This window comes from Narcine bancroftii, chromosome 11, assembly GCF_036971445.1.
Source record: "Narcine bancroftii isolate sNarBan1 chromosome 11, sNarBan1.hap1, whole genome shotgun sequence".
NCBI classification, from domain to species: Eukaryota; Metazoa; Chordata; class Chondrichthyes; order Torpediniformes; family Narcinidae; genus Narcine; species Narcine bancroftii.
In genome coordinates, this window is record NC_091479.1 from 70,672,281 (window position 1) to 70,688,888 (window position 16,608).

Below are 16,608 nucleotides of genomic sequence, written 5' to 3' on the forward strand. Positions count from 1 at the left end.
AAACAATTGTCGACCGAAGAGGGATCAAGAGATGGCTGGATAAACAGGGAAATGAAACAGTGCATTTGACCTTGGGGTCATCGAAAAACGAATCATTCCTGTGCACTAAATCCTGCCTACAAGGCAGGATATTTTTGCGCAAGGCGAGGTTACAGAAGCGTGTGACAATGGGTTGGAGGTTAGCTCCGGCAGCAGTCGCGTAGCCTCCAGCCAGTTGCCTACTCTGGATCCTTTGACAGACGGGAGTCCAGCAGCTCCCCCCCACACATACTCCACTCAGTAGTGTGTTACTCTCATCCCTCCAGAGGAGCGCAGTACACTTTCGAGTCAAGCGCGTGTGCCCGCGAAGGGGTCTCTCTCTCCCCTCCTCCCTTTCTGTCTTCATCGTTCGCCACCGACCTCGCACTGAGAAGGAGAGGTGGGTGGACAAAAGCACCAGCGGTCGGTCCAGCAACACTCCGCCCGAGCGAGTGCGCCGGCACCAGCTTCTCCACGGAGCCGGGGCCGGGGACTGAGCCGGAGAGAAAGGCTTGGAGGCAGCCGAGCCACACGGGCGGCCGGGGCCGCCGCTCCCAGGTATGAAAACTGGGCGAACGGGCGGGCGGGGGCCGGGGGAGGGGGCGCTTTGATTTGCGCGCTGCGGTCGCTTGGAAGTTGAGGAGCTGTGCATTTCCGTGCTGGCACAATATGGCGCCCCCGGGGCTGGGCTCCTGTCCTAGAGAGGGACAGGGGCAGGGGGAGAGGAGGCGAGCGCGGCGGGCGCTCTTCTGGCTGCGCGCCGCCGGGTTGTTTTACGAATTAAAATCTAAAGGCATCTGCCCGAGCCTGTGTTTGCAATGTATATTTACGCGTTGCAAAGAAAGTGGATTTGTTCAGAAGAAGGCGAGCAGGAAAGGTCGCTGTTTATTTTTTAAAAAAATCTGGCCTCTTGCAATTTTGCAAAAAAAAAAGAGCCGGGGTTGAATTTCTATTTAAACACAAAGGACACGGCGCACGCAACCTTGCCTCGGCGTTAGTTTCCAAGCCTCGGGGCTTTGATAGGCGCGCAAAGGCGGAAGGGGTGCCCCCGGTGTTGTGCGCCAGGCTGCCTCTTTTGGAGGCAGTGGACAGCGCTTTGGAGCAGGCAGCCAGCTCAGCAGTGCGAGCCTGGCTCACGCACTCCCAGCCGCCTTTCTTTGCAGGATGAGGGGGGGTTTGTCAAATTCAAGCGTGGTTGCAAATTTCAAAAAAAAACCCCCGAAAGCGTTGAAATGTCCTGGCCTCCTGTCGATGCCGGCCGGGGGTGTTTATTTCGTCAAATCCAGTCTGCTCCCCTTCTCGCTGCTGTGCACAGCAGGTCTTGTCCCCTGCTGAGGTCTGCCTGTCTTTGCGCCACCAACCCTCTCGGGTGAAGGGACTGCAAGCGTGTGGGGCACCATTAGGCGCACACTCAAAACCTTGACGTTTTTTGGTCGTCCTCAATTGTGCCTTTGATCAAGTTAATCTGCTCTTTTTAATGGTCCAAATTCGAGTCCTCCCCCTCTCTCTTTTTGTTGCCAAAGTCGCTCTTAAAGGCCGTCCACCGCCCCCCTCCCTCTGTGTCCCTTTGGATAATAGGGCGATGCAAATCGTGCCACAGGCAAGAAAAAGAGAGAAGGGAGGCTGTTGTACGCGCCTGGGCGGCGGCGGCGGCGAGGAGACGGGGCTCGGGATCGCAAGCTGCGCCACCGGACCGTGGCCTTGCGCGCCCTCCTTGTTGAAGAAGGAACCGCGGAGGCAGCCTGACGGCGCCGCCGCCCCTCTGCCCTGCGCCTCGGCGGCGGTCGCCGCCGCTCCGCCACGGACACCTGGTTCCCCGTCTCCAGGCGGTCTCCTTCGGCCGAAACCTCTGGCACCGAGACCACCGGCTCCACTGCGCTCTCTGCGCCTGCCGCCGGCCGGAGGTGGTGGGGGTGGGCAGAGAAAGGGGAAGGGGGCGGCCTTTCTCCAACTTTTCCTGCCGGCGATGGACACTGGCGGCGGTGAATCATGGCCGGGCGGACGCGCACTCGGAGCCGGGCAGCTGCCTTTAAAAAAAATGTTAGATGGTCTCAAGAATTGAAACTCTGAATGAGCGGCAGGTGGGACCGGGGGGGGGGGGGGGGGTTGACCGCGGGGGGAGCGAGTGGCCTCTGCCCGCCTAGCGGTGGCTTCGCCTGGGTTCAGACCTCACGTCCCGCCGGCTGTCGATTGCGCCACGCTGCCCCGGCCCAGGGAGGAGCACCGGCCGCGGTCACCTGTGCCGAGCCTCCCTCGCCCCAACACAACCGTAAATCGCCAGAGCCCTACACCCCGCCTTGCTCCCTCGACCTCCTGCCTTGCCAGCTTAACCCTCCAACGCCCCTCTCCCACCCGGCCCTCATTAAACTTTCCCTCCACCTGGGTTCGCACTCCCTCCCAAAACTACTCTTCACCCCACCGTTACCACTCCACATCTCTTCCATTTGCGAGCCATCGGCTGTGCTTCCCCTTCGTCCCACCCTCGCCCACTTTCTTGACCCCCCCCATTGCCCCTATTCTTGTTGCCCTCTCAACCCAGACTGCCCCCACCAGGCACCCTCCCCACCACCCTGCCAATCTATTATTCCACTCATCAGTCAGGGGCTTTTTTGCCCCTTTCTCTCCCTTCCTGTCCTTTCCAATCCATGCCTTCCCCTCCCTGTTTGGTCCCATTGCCTCCTTTGCTTTGCTCCTGGTCTGTGGACCTTATTTCCACACCCCCCAGCCCACCCCATCCTTGACCCCTCCAACTTTCCTCTCTGAACCACTTCATCCACTAAAGCCTGCCCTGACCCTGTTTTTTTCTCTCCCTTTCTATTACACCACCCCCTCCATCACACCCCCCCCCCCCCCATTACATCACCTCCCCCTCCACTCATTGTACCCCTGCTCTGGTTTCAGATGAGTTAGAAAGAAATCTAGTAAAGGATGAAGATGTTGGGTATGATTTGGTGGCAATATTGATTAAAGATCAGTCATAACTCTGAGGATGGATGATATATTGGACAGATTAAACTGGGTGTATTGGTTGAACTTGAAAAAAAAACACTTTAAAGAGGCAACCTCACAATATGAGGTGTATTTATAGAAATGGAAGAGAAAATGTGTTACTTTTCGAATGAATCCAGTACCGGGGGGTTTACTTGGGGAAGATTTTGGATAACCTATTTGTGTGGAAGGTATGGAGGACACAAATTGCTTGATTGCCCAATACATAACAAGACCAACGACTGTGGAAGAAAATGGATAGTTTTAGGAAAAGAAGCCGGGCAGCTAGAAGGAGAACTGGTGGAAACACTTTTTTTTAGTAATGATCATAATTCAGGGATTTTCAGTAGAGTTATGGAAAAGGACAATTTCTGGAAAATAGAAAGGAGTAAAGATGCTAAATTAGGGCAAGGATAGTTTTACTAAACTGAAAACTAATTTAGCAAAAGTGAATTGAATACAAGACTGAAGGTAAATTATTTTTGGTGAAGAAGGTATTTGGCACGCTTGCCTTTGGCTAGGGCTTAGTGAAACATGATAGGCTGCAGATGCTGTGATTGTAGTAAACACACCAAAATGCTGGAGGAACTCAGCTGGTCTTTCCAGCATCTATAGGAGACAAAGATATATTACTGACATTTTGGGCCTGAGCCCTTCTTCAAAGAAAAGGCAGAAGCAGGGTATATCAGTAAGTCTCAGAATTCAAACAATGAAGGAGGAATCCAGACCAACAAAACGTGTTAGTTGGATGTGATAAGGAATGAGGTAGAATTTATCATGTCTGTGTGAAAGGAGACAGGGAATGGAGAGATGACAGGGGAAACGTGGTGGTGTGGGGGGGGGGGGGGTTATTAATGCCATCATTATTAATACCATCCCATTGGAGGGTGCCCAGTCAGAAGATGAGGTATTGTTCCTTCAGTTTACAGGTGGTCCTAGTCTGGCAGTACCTGAGACCATGGACAGTCCTGTTGGCAAGGGAATGGGATTGAAAGTTGAAATGGGTGGCCACTGGGAGATCCACTCTATTGTGATGATCTCCCAGTCTGCGTCCAGTCTCTCTGATGTAGAGGATACCAGAGTGGGAGCACCGGATGCAGTAGATTAGCAAGTGAAATGCTGCTTCACTTGGACAGACTGTTTGGGGCCCAGAATGGCATTAAGGGGGGTTGTGTACAGGAACAAGGATGTCATGTTATAACTGTCGAAGATGTTAGTGAAACCACACTTGGAGTATTTTGTGCAATTCTGGGCACCCAGCTGTAAGAATTGTATCATCAAACTAGAAACAATGCAGTGAAGGTTCACAAGAATGATACTGATAGGGTTGAATTACAAGAAGAGGGAAGATAGGCTGGGAATTTTCTCCTTGGCGTGCAAGAAGCTCAGAGGGGACCTTAGTAGTGTTTATAAAATTATGAAGGGTAAGGAAATGTAAAACTAACGGACATAGATTTAAGGTGAGAGGGGAAGGATTTAAAAGGAATATGATGGGTACCTTCTTTAAAAGGTAGTGGCGATATAGAACAAGCTGCTAGAGCAAGTATTAGAGGTCAGGACTTGGAATGTTCAAAAAACATTCAGATAGGTACATATATAGGGAAGGTTTGAAAGGATATGGTTCGAATACATGCAAATGGGACTAGGTCAGTTGGCAAGGAGAAGTTGAACCAAAGGACCTGTTTCCATGCTGTAGAACTCAATGCTCATTTGGATGCAACTAAGAGCTTCAGGGAATACATGTTGCCACTGGGGAAGTGTCAGGAGTGCATGTCTAGAACCTCCTGGATAACAAAGTACATAAAGGATAAAGTGAGTCAAAAAAGGGAATTGTATCAGGCACTGAGCAAAATACACCATGTCCTTTTCTAGCACCATCTTACCAAAAGAAATTGATTTGATTTTTGAGGTTTATAAGGAAGAGTAATATTTGATGTAGTCTGCTTGGATTTTGACAATGTTGGTAGGCCCGTCGAACAAGCCCAGGAAGAGTTGTAGATTTTCTTTAATCCAGAATTGGCCTGGTCCTAGCAAGCAAGATAAGATACTTTGGAAGGTGGGGCCAGGTTCAGAAACTCCTTCTCAGCCATGCAGCCACAATGGGTCAAATGATTAGCCTTGGGCCCATAAGTGTTCTGCAATTTTCACTCCTTGTCCACTCTTCTGTTCTGTTGCATCCTTCCTTCTCACCTTCCTGTTCTCAAGGTAGACTACCTTCCAGCAATTCCCTCTATTCCTTCCTTCCCTAGCCCATTTATTCCCCTAGCTCTCTATTTACTCCCCTCCTAATGCACAGTTAACTGTTCCCTGCCTTGTTATGGCTGTCACTTCTTTCAAGCCCTTTCAATATCCCTTCCTTATTCCCTCCCTCTTTGTCCCCATACTCACATGGCCACCCCTTTCTTTGCTGCCCTTTCCCTTCTTGCTGTCATTCCCCACCCCTCTCTGAATCTTCCCACCCTCTCTGACTTCGTCACTTCCTTTTTTCCTAACAGTCTCACCATAACTTTACCTCCTTCACTCACCAACACTTTCCTCCCTCGCCTCCCCACTCCCTATCCCTTTGCTCCCAACTTCAGACCTTTGTTCCCTCCAACACTTTCGCCTTCCACCCCTCCTCATCCTTTCTATCCATCCCACAGTTATAACGCCACAGTTATTCCTCCTTCCTCGTCCCTCATTCATCCCCATCCTGCCTTTCTTCCTCACTGTTTTTCTCTCCCTTCCTCACTCACACTTTGTCCAGCAGTCCTTCTCATTTCTGTCTGCTTTCCTTCATCTCTTTGACAGTTTTCTTCCTCACACTCACCTCCTTGCTTCCTCCACCACCTCTTTTCTTACTTCGTACCCACTTTTATACATTTCTCGTTCCCTTTTGTTTCTCACTTCCTTCTCTCCATCTTTCTCCTATCCCACCTGTCCCTTCCCCTTCCTCCACTGCTGTTGCTCTTCCTTACCCTGTTCCTTTCTCCTCCATTCCATCCAATTCTGCTCTTCCTGCCTCCTCTTCTCTTCCGCCCACCTCTTCCTTATTCCCCTCTCTTCTTACTTTCTCCCCTCCTCCACGTTCCTCCCTCCTCCTTTCCATTCCCTCTCTATCGCCCTCCCCACTCTTCTTTCCCCATTCTCTTCCTCTCATCATGTCTCCTTTTTTATCCTCTACCCTCCCCCTCTTTCTCCTTCCCTCTCTCCTCTGCTCTTCTTCTCTGTTCCTTCTTCCTCTCTAATCTTCCCTGCTCCTCTTGTCAGCTTTTCCTCCAGCTTTCCTGCACTTCCCCTTTTTCCTTCTACTCTTCCTACTCCCTTCCCTTTTTATTCCCAAACCATCTTTCTTTCTCCTTCTCTTCTTCTCCTTTCCCTCCATCCCAGCCCCTTCCTCTCTTCATCGTTCCCTCCCTCATTCCTAACTACTCCCATGTTTCATTGACTCACTTAATCCAGATATGTCCTTTCCTGGCTCCACCCACCCAGTTCCTGCTTTCTGATCATGCCCTGCCCCAGATTTCTCCCAGCACAACCTATTCCTAACTTCTCCACCTCTGCCCCACCCCCCCCCCCCCATTACATAGATAATGGGCAATTAGTAAATGGCGTCAGGAGAACAAGCTGTTAGAAAATATCCAATGCTAATTGACATATGACAGCCAAGAAAAGAATGAAGCTTTTGTGATGATTCATTTTGCCGCCTTCTTGAGACTTGACAGAAACCAGCTGACTTTTGCCAAATTCAAAATGGTATTTGATCTCAATCAATGGCAGTGCCCTGGTTATGGCCACCCATTCAGTCAGCTTTGCCCAATAAGAAAGTGTCGCATTTCCACCACCCAGGTAACTGTGCATTTAACCAAGTTTTTCCTGCACTTTTATCACTTTGGCATCATCCCAGCAATGTGAGAATTGCCTGGTTATGTCCTATCTAAAAAAAAAAGCAGGAGCAATGCAATTCTAAAGTAAGACTCTAGAACTATTCAGGTCTGTCAATTTCTGTGGAGAAAGTCATACCTTCAACAAGGTACCTTGATGAAGAGTTGAGGCCAGAAATGTTGGATATGTATCTTCAACTTTGCTCTATAAAGTACACTATTTGACCCAATCTTTCTGCTCTCAATCATCAACAAAGTGTTGATGGGTGCCATTGACAATGATCTCATCTGGCACATATTCGCTTGCAGATGCTTTGCTTTGACCGTAAATGTGGACTGGTAAGATAAATTCAATGGATATCCTAACTCTAACCCTTGGCATTAGAATAGCATTAAAAAGATCTGGTAAACAGTTTTGTGGCTCCAGTCAAAAGATGATAATTTTGATGGTTAGGGCTCTGTTGTCTCATCACCAGGACTTGGTTGAGCAGAATCTTGATCACCTTTCATTGATTCATCCTTGACCTTCCTCAAACAAAACTTGGAAAGTTTTTGTGGAGTTGAGGCATAAGCCACTTGGCCTTTGGACTATTTTTCTGCTGCTATTTAGGTGGGTGATTCAACCAACCTCTGATTAGTGATACCTCTTACTATCATTCTGTGTGCCCTTGCTCATATCTAGGAAGACATTGACGACATTCAAACTTGGTCCAATGGATAGCAAATACAATACGCACTATGTAAGTGGCAGACAGTGAGATTCAGCAAGATTCTAACCATCTCTCCATGCCATCAGTGACATAATCTTTGGTGATCCACCACCATAAACATTGTAGTGGTCATCAGTGACCAAAGACTGATCAGATCACCACACCAAATATTATGTTAAACAGGTATTCTAAAGCTCCGGCACAAGTGGGTCTCAATTCCGAGCTTTCCAAAACTTTTCCACATCTTAAAGATACAGATATAATATGGGTGTATCATATCCTGTCAAACCAAACAAGATGTCTTGTGGGGGCGGGGGGGGGGGGGGGGGAGTGAGCCAAAAGGTTGTCTAATGTTGGAAATTTGAACAAGGACAACAGAAGTCAAGAAACTTCATCTTCTAAATCAGAGATAGAAAATTACTGTTGAAATGCAATGTCACAAGAGAATGAAAAATAATGAATTGCAATCAAAATATTGGAGAATGAATTATTGTAGAAGGAGGAGGGGACAAGTTAAAACTAGTGAAAAATGAACTGGTATAAAAAGGTCTTTTGGCACAACAGGGCAAGAAGTTTGGATACACCACTCACTGCATAAACCAAATTGACAATGTTATTTGTAGATCTTGGAGGCCACCAGAATCATTGTGAAACTGGTTCTTTCTTTCATACTTTTCTGGGTGGAGGGCAAGAAATCAACCTCAAAAACTGATGGAGCAGTTGTAATTCGTTGAATAAATTGCCCTCCTGGCTTTGTGAAACTAAACATCAAAGAATCGAGTTCAGTGTTCCATTGGTACTTCAGGACTTATTGCTTCATAACAATTTGTACCTTTTTTTTTGTGGGGGAGGGGAAGATATCATTACAAGTAACTTTTAATGGCAAGATATTTTGCTTTCTTATTTGATGATGTGGCTATGTACTGATTTTGTTTGCTCAAGCTGCCATAAAGGTCAGGCACTAAAAGAAGACGCTTTGTTTTCAAGTTTAAAAAGAATTGTGAGGCAAGATTAAGTTCTGAACATCGGTTGACATGACTGGGACATTTTTTTTTAGGAAATCTTCCTTATTGTGTGTCATTGATTCAGGAAAGAGCAGTAAAACTCACCTTCGGAAGGTTTAATGCTGTTGAATTCAGAAGTGAAATATTGAAAAGATGAAGAAGATGGTTGCCCTGGGACACTACCCAGAGGAACTCCAGCAGAGAGGTCATGTGGCTGATGAGATGGATTTCCAATCACCACAATCATCTTCCTTTGCAGGAGGCATGATGTCAATCGATAGAGAGTTTTACTTCTGATCCAGTGTAGCCGGAGCTCCCTGATGCTACAAATGATTAGTTGCTCCCTTGATGTCCAGGGAATTGCTCTTACTTCACCTCTGGAGTTCTACTCTTTTTGTCCATGTTTCTACACGTAATGAGGTCAGGAGCTGAGTGGCTCGGGCAGAATCCATACTAAACACCATCAAATGATCCCTTCCATCACTTTGCTGGTGATTGAGGATGGATGAATGGAGCGGTAAATGGCTTGCTTGTGGATCAGACAGATCTGGGAAATTGTTGGGTAGGTGGCATTATAGTACTGTAGCTGCACTGGAACAGGTTGGCCAAGAGCATGGAGTACAAATCTTCAGTACTATTGCCATTATTCAGTAAGTTGTCAGGTCCCAGAGCCTTTGCTATAAGTAATGCCTTTATTTCTTGATAAAATGTAAAGGAAAGACTTTGGGATGCCAGAGCTGAGTGGATCCTCTCTAACCCAATGTTGTAATAGTGGTATTTATGTGGTACCTCAGTTGAGTTTTTGGTCAGTGGTGACCCAAGGATGCTGATGGTGTGCTCTCAGTGATGGTAATACTATCCAATGTCATGGGTCAGTGGCCAAAATGTCTCCTCTTTAAATAACATGTGTTACTTGCCAGTGTCGGCACGCAGGCAGGGACTGTTGAGAATGAAATTGTACATTTTGCAGTGATTAGTGAACTTCCCCACTTCTGATAGGAAGGAGGAAGCAGCTGAAAATGTTTTGACCAGGGACCTCTGGCGAGGATGTCACAGGGCTGAAATGGTTGACCTCCAAAAACTAGGAGCCTCTTTCATTATGTGAGGTTGACTGAAACACCATTGGAGTGATTGTCTGGTTGATGCCCAGCGCCTTAAGCACACTTACTCAAATATTGTCTTGATGTCAGCTAACGGCTTTGGTCCACGTTCATACAAAGGTTGTGTTGAAGTCTGGAGGTAAGTGGATTATGCTCAACCTCAGACTGGGTATCAGGAAGCAGTTAGTTGGTCATTGAGAGTGCACTTAATGGGGGACTTAATTTGTTATGTTTTCAATGTATTGTACATACCTGGGTAATTGTTCATAGTGTTGTGATACACTGGATCAGCTCATTTCACGGTGTCGCTAATTCTGCAATGCAAATATTACCAAAGTGCATAATTGTATTAGTGTTGTAATTCTTTGGATTTGCTCGGTGGCGTTTTCTCACTTCTCTGGCTAAGATCAAGTGTAGTATCAGCCGGATCTCTGAGGACCTGTACCCGCAGAAAGGAGGAGAAAGGGGATGCCTCGGGATTGATTAAGAAGAGGTGACTGTCTAGTGTGATCTGACTGCTGAGACAGAGTTTGATTCATGTTGATTGGAGTACCAATGTAGCAGTAGGCCCAACACCACGCAAGGATGGCCATGGCCATGAGTTCCTTCGGAGGAGACGGCATCCGCAACACTGTCAGGGTGACAGCAAAGGATATAAGCAAAGGAATCCCTGCAACAGAGACCTCTTTATCAAGAAAGTTCTCTCAGAGTTGTGGAAGCTTGAGGTAAAGGACATCGACTGCCTACTGGATTTTCTGGGTCACTGTTACTTCGACATTACCTTTAAGAGCCCACCAGGCTGGCAGAAAATACTCTAAAACATCCAAGAGAAAGGGATCTGAGCTCCGCTCTCACTGTTGAAGGTGCAACTGCTCTTCACCCTTCCAATGCAGCAGGAACCTCGGGTCATGGTGCACAGGTTAAACACATGTGCCAGTTGTGTATGCTCTCACCTTCCTGGTCCACTACACCAAGGGGACAGGGAACCGTGTTGACATTAAAGACAATCTGGCATTTGGATAAGCAAGTGCCAAGTAAAGGTAATGCTCAGAGTGGATAACGAGGTTTCCATCATCAACCCACTTTCAGCGTTTGACATTGGCGAGAACAGTGGGTACATGGTCTAAGGTGGACAACTCATGGTGTGCCAAAATCGCAACGGACCTGGGCATGTGAAGACCCAGTATGGCTCAGTCATCTTCATGAACTGTAACAAGAAGGCCATCAGACCAAGGACTGTGCAGAGAGCAAGTGCTGCAATTTGTGTGGGGAAGGCCATCTCTACAGGGCCTGCCCAAAACTGGCCTGTACCTATGCAAAGGAAATAAGAGGGGGAGCTGCCAACATCACCCACCCCCAGCGATGTCAACACCCCTTCAACTTCATCCTCCACTGCGACTGGGACTCCAGCGGGGATTGAGACTAGATCCCACCTTTGACTCTTTAACCCCGGCCACGAGGCCTGAACCCAAAAAATGGAGTCAATGGAGGAGGGAGCTGTAGAAGGGATGGAAGAGAAGTGGCAGACAGTTAAGGAACGAAAGAAATTTTGAAAAGCTGGAGAAAAGCAAGGAGGGAGGGGGGAGATTGAGACCTTTAAGAATGGGAAGAAAAGAGTCATGGCACAGACAGAAGGCAGCAGTCTCTCCTTGTTTGAGGATGAGCCAACATGGCAGCAGAGGAATGGCTAAGGTGGAGGAGTTTGAAAGGAGGAAACCGGCAACAGGAATGTTCGTGTGAGGAAAGAGACCCACACAACTTCGGGACAGGAAGGATAAAAGAGCCAGCAGACAGATGCGCATGGTCACAGACTGATCTCACCCCACTCCCCCCAAGCAATGCCATCCACTGCCTCTGGAGACCCCATTCCTGATCGCCTTCGGTAACTGATCCCAGAAACAATGTTGCAGTCCACCAAAACTGTGGGCACAAGGGCTCTGGCTAATTGACAATGGACTGTAAAGATTGTGAATTCTGGACTCCAAAATTACAATAACTGTAGGTCATTTCTGCCCATTAGTCCATGCCACCCAATTTATACCACATTAATTTACATCCTTGGTACGTTTTGAATGGTTGGAGGAAACTGGAGCCCCTGGAGAAAACCCATGCAGACATAGGGAGAACATACAAACTCCTTACAGACAGTGCGGGATTCAAACCCCGGTCCGGTCTAGATCACTGGCACTGTTAAGGTGTTGCGCTAACCCCTTCGCCAACCTTGCCACCCTTGTGCCCGTGCCAACAGTGAAGACTAAAGTCGAAACATTGACTGTGTTTAGTGTGAAATGCAGTACGTGATGTGCCAACACTGACATTCATACAGCAGTGTGGGCTGCCACACTCTGGAACTATCAGAGATGGAGGTGATGGTGGCCCCGTGGTTTGTTGGGTTGTCCATATGGTTGGTTGAGGTCAGAGGGGTAGTAACCCAAATTGGTCACATTAGTGGCAAGGGCTTGCTATAGTAAAATAAATGATGAATGTTACAACATACAGTAACAAAATGTATATGCCCATATAACACTGAATATGAAAGACGGCACTGCTTTCCTTTGTGTTTTTATAGTGAATAAAGTTTATTTTGAAATTAAAGGTGGTGCTTTTACTTCATTAAACTCCATTAGTATACATCACTCCTATAGATGGTGCTGTGTTACAGTCTCTGACTGTTAAGTGTGTTGTGCTGTGTGATATGTAGTTGCTGTTTTATATTGGAAATGCACTTGTACGTTCACTTATTTTGTAGTCACAAATTACCCAAGGCCTTGTGGGATTTTTATTTTCATCAAACTGAAGTCCAAATCTGTGGCTGAATGTGAGTCGCAAAAATGATCTATTTCATAATAACATGACTAAATTTAGTCGTTTGGTGTTTATATCCTTTAATGCCTTCATTAAAGTTTTTTTAATTGAAGGTTTCATTATTACCCAAGTCCCCAGGTACAAAGCTGATAATCTTCCCACTCCCCTCCCCCCACCCCAAGAGATTCAAGAGTTAAATCTGTACTGTGCACAAGTGATGTGTGTATCTGGCTTCCAAAGGTACATCATATCATTCCATTAATTGTACTGATAGAATATTTTAACTGTTGCTTGAGCAATACTTGCCCGAGAGTTTTTCATTAAATACTTGTTAAAGATAAATTCATAAATTTTAATTTTGAGGCTCAATGTAAAAATAACTTAATGTGTTTCTGGATATATTTGCATCTTTGCTTGAGGAGGAAAATTATACATTCATAATTAAAACAATAGATTTTGCTTTGACCTGTGTATCATTGGATATTTCTGATGAGAGAGATTTTTGTTTGAATATTGTTCCACAAAAGTTTCGATTTTTGCAGGCATATATTTATCTCACATTTTCTGTTGATACCTAAAATGACTGTAATTGTTGGATAAAGGTAGATACAAAAGTGTGTGTGTGTGTGTGTGTTAGTGTGTACTGGAGTGGTAAAATGATGGGTCCTCTGAGAAAGAAATAGTAAGGAGGATTTCATGCATTGCTGCAAAATATTTACAGTTTACAGCCAGTACCTTCTATATTTATTCATTAAGAGGGAAAGATCATTGATAAGTTTTCAAGTAATGTTTGATTTGTAAATGAAGGAAAGGTAATATCAGGGGGAAGTGATGGAGAGTTGGTCGAGGAGACCAAATCCTCTCATGCCTCTCAGGACATATAAAGCACTGATATTCTTCTCCTTCAGTTGTGTCAGTGGGCGTTCTTTTCTCCACCGGGTTGCCCATGAAGAAAGAGCGAGTGTCCTCTGGTGTGGTTGAAAAGGTATTCTGAATCTCTGTCTGGTTTTTATGACCCATCAGGATAAAGAATACTGGCAAACAGCAAACAAGAATGGAGTGAAGCACATAAATGCTGGAGGAACTCAGCAGGTCACACAGCATCCATAGGAAGTAAAGATATATAACTGACGTTTCAAACCTTCAAGGTTTGAGCAAAATGCTTTTCTCACGCCTTGAGAAAGATACGAGAAACGTTGGCTAAATATCTTTACCTCCAATGGATGTTGCAGGATCTGCTGAGTTCCTCTTGCATTATTGTGCTTTTAACTGTAGGCTTTCATGTTTCACTCCAGGATGGAATAATACATTTTTTCTTCCTTTTTCAATATTTTTTTGAAATTGAGATTCACCTTAAAAAAAAAAATACCGAGTACCTAAGAATACACATTAAAAGTCAAAAAATAGAAAAATCAGAAAACACTACACTGAAAATTTCATCCATGGTACCCTGCATTCTTAATCAAGCAGTTTATATTAAGGTAATATATTATAAGAAGTAAATCTAATTCCACTCCCAAAACCGAAGCTGTTTGCAAAGAAAAGAGAAAAAAATTCCCTGTCACAGTAAAAAATTACCTTATTAGCCAACACCTCAGCAGTAATACCAAATCAAAGATTTTGAAATTCAAAAAGGGTCCTCACAGTGTTTGAAAATTGAAATTCAAATCTGATATTGAGCATCAAACCTTCTGTAAGATTAAACATGACTTAACGTCACATAACTATTGAGTGTGAGGAGGTGAAGCAATATGCGTTTTAAGAACTGGTGTAATTTATATCACGAGGATTATAAGGAAAATTTCATATTGCAACTAGTTTGGAAAAATTACACTCTTCCTCGATGCGGTGAAGTCTGGTGTCTGTGATGTCACAGGACGAGTTAACAATCCTCTGGAACTTATTCTTGTCCTGAGAGTTGGCGTCTGCACACCAGGCAGTGATGCAACCATCTGGAATGCTCTCCATGGTACACCTGCAGAGGTTTTCGAGAGTTTTCAGTGACATAACGAATCTTCTCAAGCACCTCACCATGTATAGGCGCTGGCGAGCTTTCTTTGTGATTTCATCAAGATGGAGGCTCCAGGACAGATCCTCAGAGATGTTGACACCCAGGAATTTGAAGTTCTTCATATGCAGCCTGGGTAAATCAATACAAGAAGATGAGAAATTACTTAAACACCTTGCCAGAATTATAATGAGTAATATTCTTAAGTCATTATGTATATTTTTCTAAACAAGATGAAATTAGAGATAAAACTATTGCAAAAGATCGAAAATCAAAAAAATAGAATTGTCTTTGCTCTTAAAGCAAAATAATTGTATACACGATGCAAAACTGTAAAGTGTTTCTTGGTTTTGTATAATTTACTTACATATATTTATTTATAGTGGTCCTTTTTGTGTTTTTGGGAAATGGGGCTATATCCAAAAGATCAGGATAAATTGATGACATAAATTCAAAAAAGATGCACTTCATTTGACTTAAAATAATTCCCATACTCATTCTGGCAGCATGTCAAATTAAGGGCCTTGAATTTTATGACTCCAGTGAACACTTGGCCGAGACATGTTGTCTTCTTTCAGCTGATCTCCTGGCAGCAACCTCTTCAGTGAGGTTGGAGCCAAATTCATGGATGAGTTTTAGAGTACAGCAGGGCCGTGTGACAGACGGGGTGAGTGTAAATCTGGCTATGGATGGGAGCTGGATGGTGCAAAAACAAGGCCCATCACAAGCAGTGGAGTGTAATGCTTTGACAGCCAACTGAACTGTACTTTCTAGTTTCACCGATTGCCAACATGGTGAATGCTTCTGACATTCAGAAGCAATACAAACAAATGCTTTGCTCTCAGTTGGAATGATGCTGTTTTGGAAGTTCATGGCCATAAAGCCTGTGTTCAGACATCCCAAATTTTCTGATGCTTCCTCAGGGGAGTTGGGAGAAAGTTGAAATGTGAACTTTTCTCTGAAAAATCCAAGCTGGTGTTTCATTTGAACCAGCAATGATGGCCTGTTTGCAAATCAAAGCAGCCAGGAATCAAAGATGTCCAATGGAATAAATTGCTTATTTCTATTACTTCCACCTACTGTGGATTCAAAGCATTGAGCATAAAATATTATTTTATCCTAATGTTGTTTAAGTTTAGGGCAGTGCATGATCTGAAATTAAATTTGGTTAACAACAGAGAACTAAAACAATAAACTGAAATGATACATTAATTCTAGTTTATCAGTACTGTATCCTTAAAACCAAGAATAATACTGCACAGGAACAGGCCTTTTGGCTCGCGTGTCTGTGCTGAAAATGATGTCCGAATCAAACTTCTGCTTTCACTTGATAGATATTCCTTCATATTCCTGTGTCAATCCAGAAGCCTCTTAAATGCGACTACTGTATCTGCTTCCATCACTACTCCTGGTACCCTGTTGCAGACACCTGCCGTTCTCCGTGTAAAATATTAGCTCCGTTCATCTCTCTCCTCACCTTAAACATGCTCTCCAGTGTGTGACGCTTTTAACCTGGGGAAAAGACTCTTGACTGTCAACCCTATCAATGCCTCTCATGAATTTATAAAACTCCATCAGGTCACCTCCCCACCCACCACCCCACCTCTCCCACACCAGCCTCCTGCACTCCAGAGAAAACAACCAAAGCTTGTCCAACCTCTCCCCGTAACTCATACTCTAATGCAGGCAACATCCCAGTAAAACACTTCTGTACCCTTTCTCATGGCTCCACATCCTTCCTATAATGGAGTGACCAGAATTGCACGCAGTGTTCCAAGTGCGGCCTAACTAAGGTGACCATCTTACATTTTTAATCATTGTCCTGCCAAATGAAGCCAACTATACCATACCAGGGATGGCCAACTTTTTAATTTAGACATACAGCACGGTTACAGGCCATTTCGACTCATGAGTCTGTGCCATCCAATTAGCCTACACCTCCGGTAGGTAGTCATGGGCTGAAATGGCCTGCTGACCTATCTACCTGCATGGTCACTTTCGATAAGGTATGGATCTGAACCCCCAGATCCCTCTGCAAATCAATGCTTTTAAGAGTCCTCCCTTTAATTGTATACATTCCCCCTTATATTTGACCTCCCAAAGTGAAAATCC

The 16,608-nt window shown here is 45.2% G+C and overlaps 1 protein-coding gene across 2 annotated transcripts in view; it reads left to right on the forward strand.

Annotated features, from left to right (window-relative positions):
• The first annotated feature begins 224 nt into the window (after nt 1-224).
• znf800a (zinc finger protein 800a) overlaps nt 225-16,608 on the forward strand; it is a 96,057-nt gene continuing 79,673 nt past the window's right edge. For both annotated transcript variants that reach the window (XM_069903347.1, XM_069903348.1), the window contains exon 1: nt 225-576. The gene's annotated coding sequence lies outside the window, so the exon portion shown is untranslated. The remainder of the gene's footprint in view (nt 577-16,608) is intronic.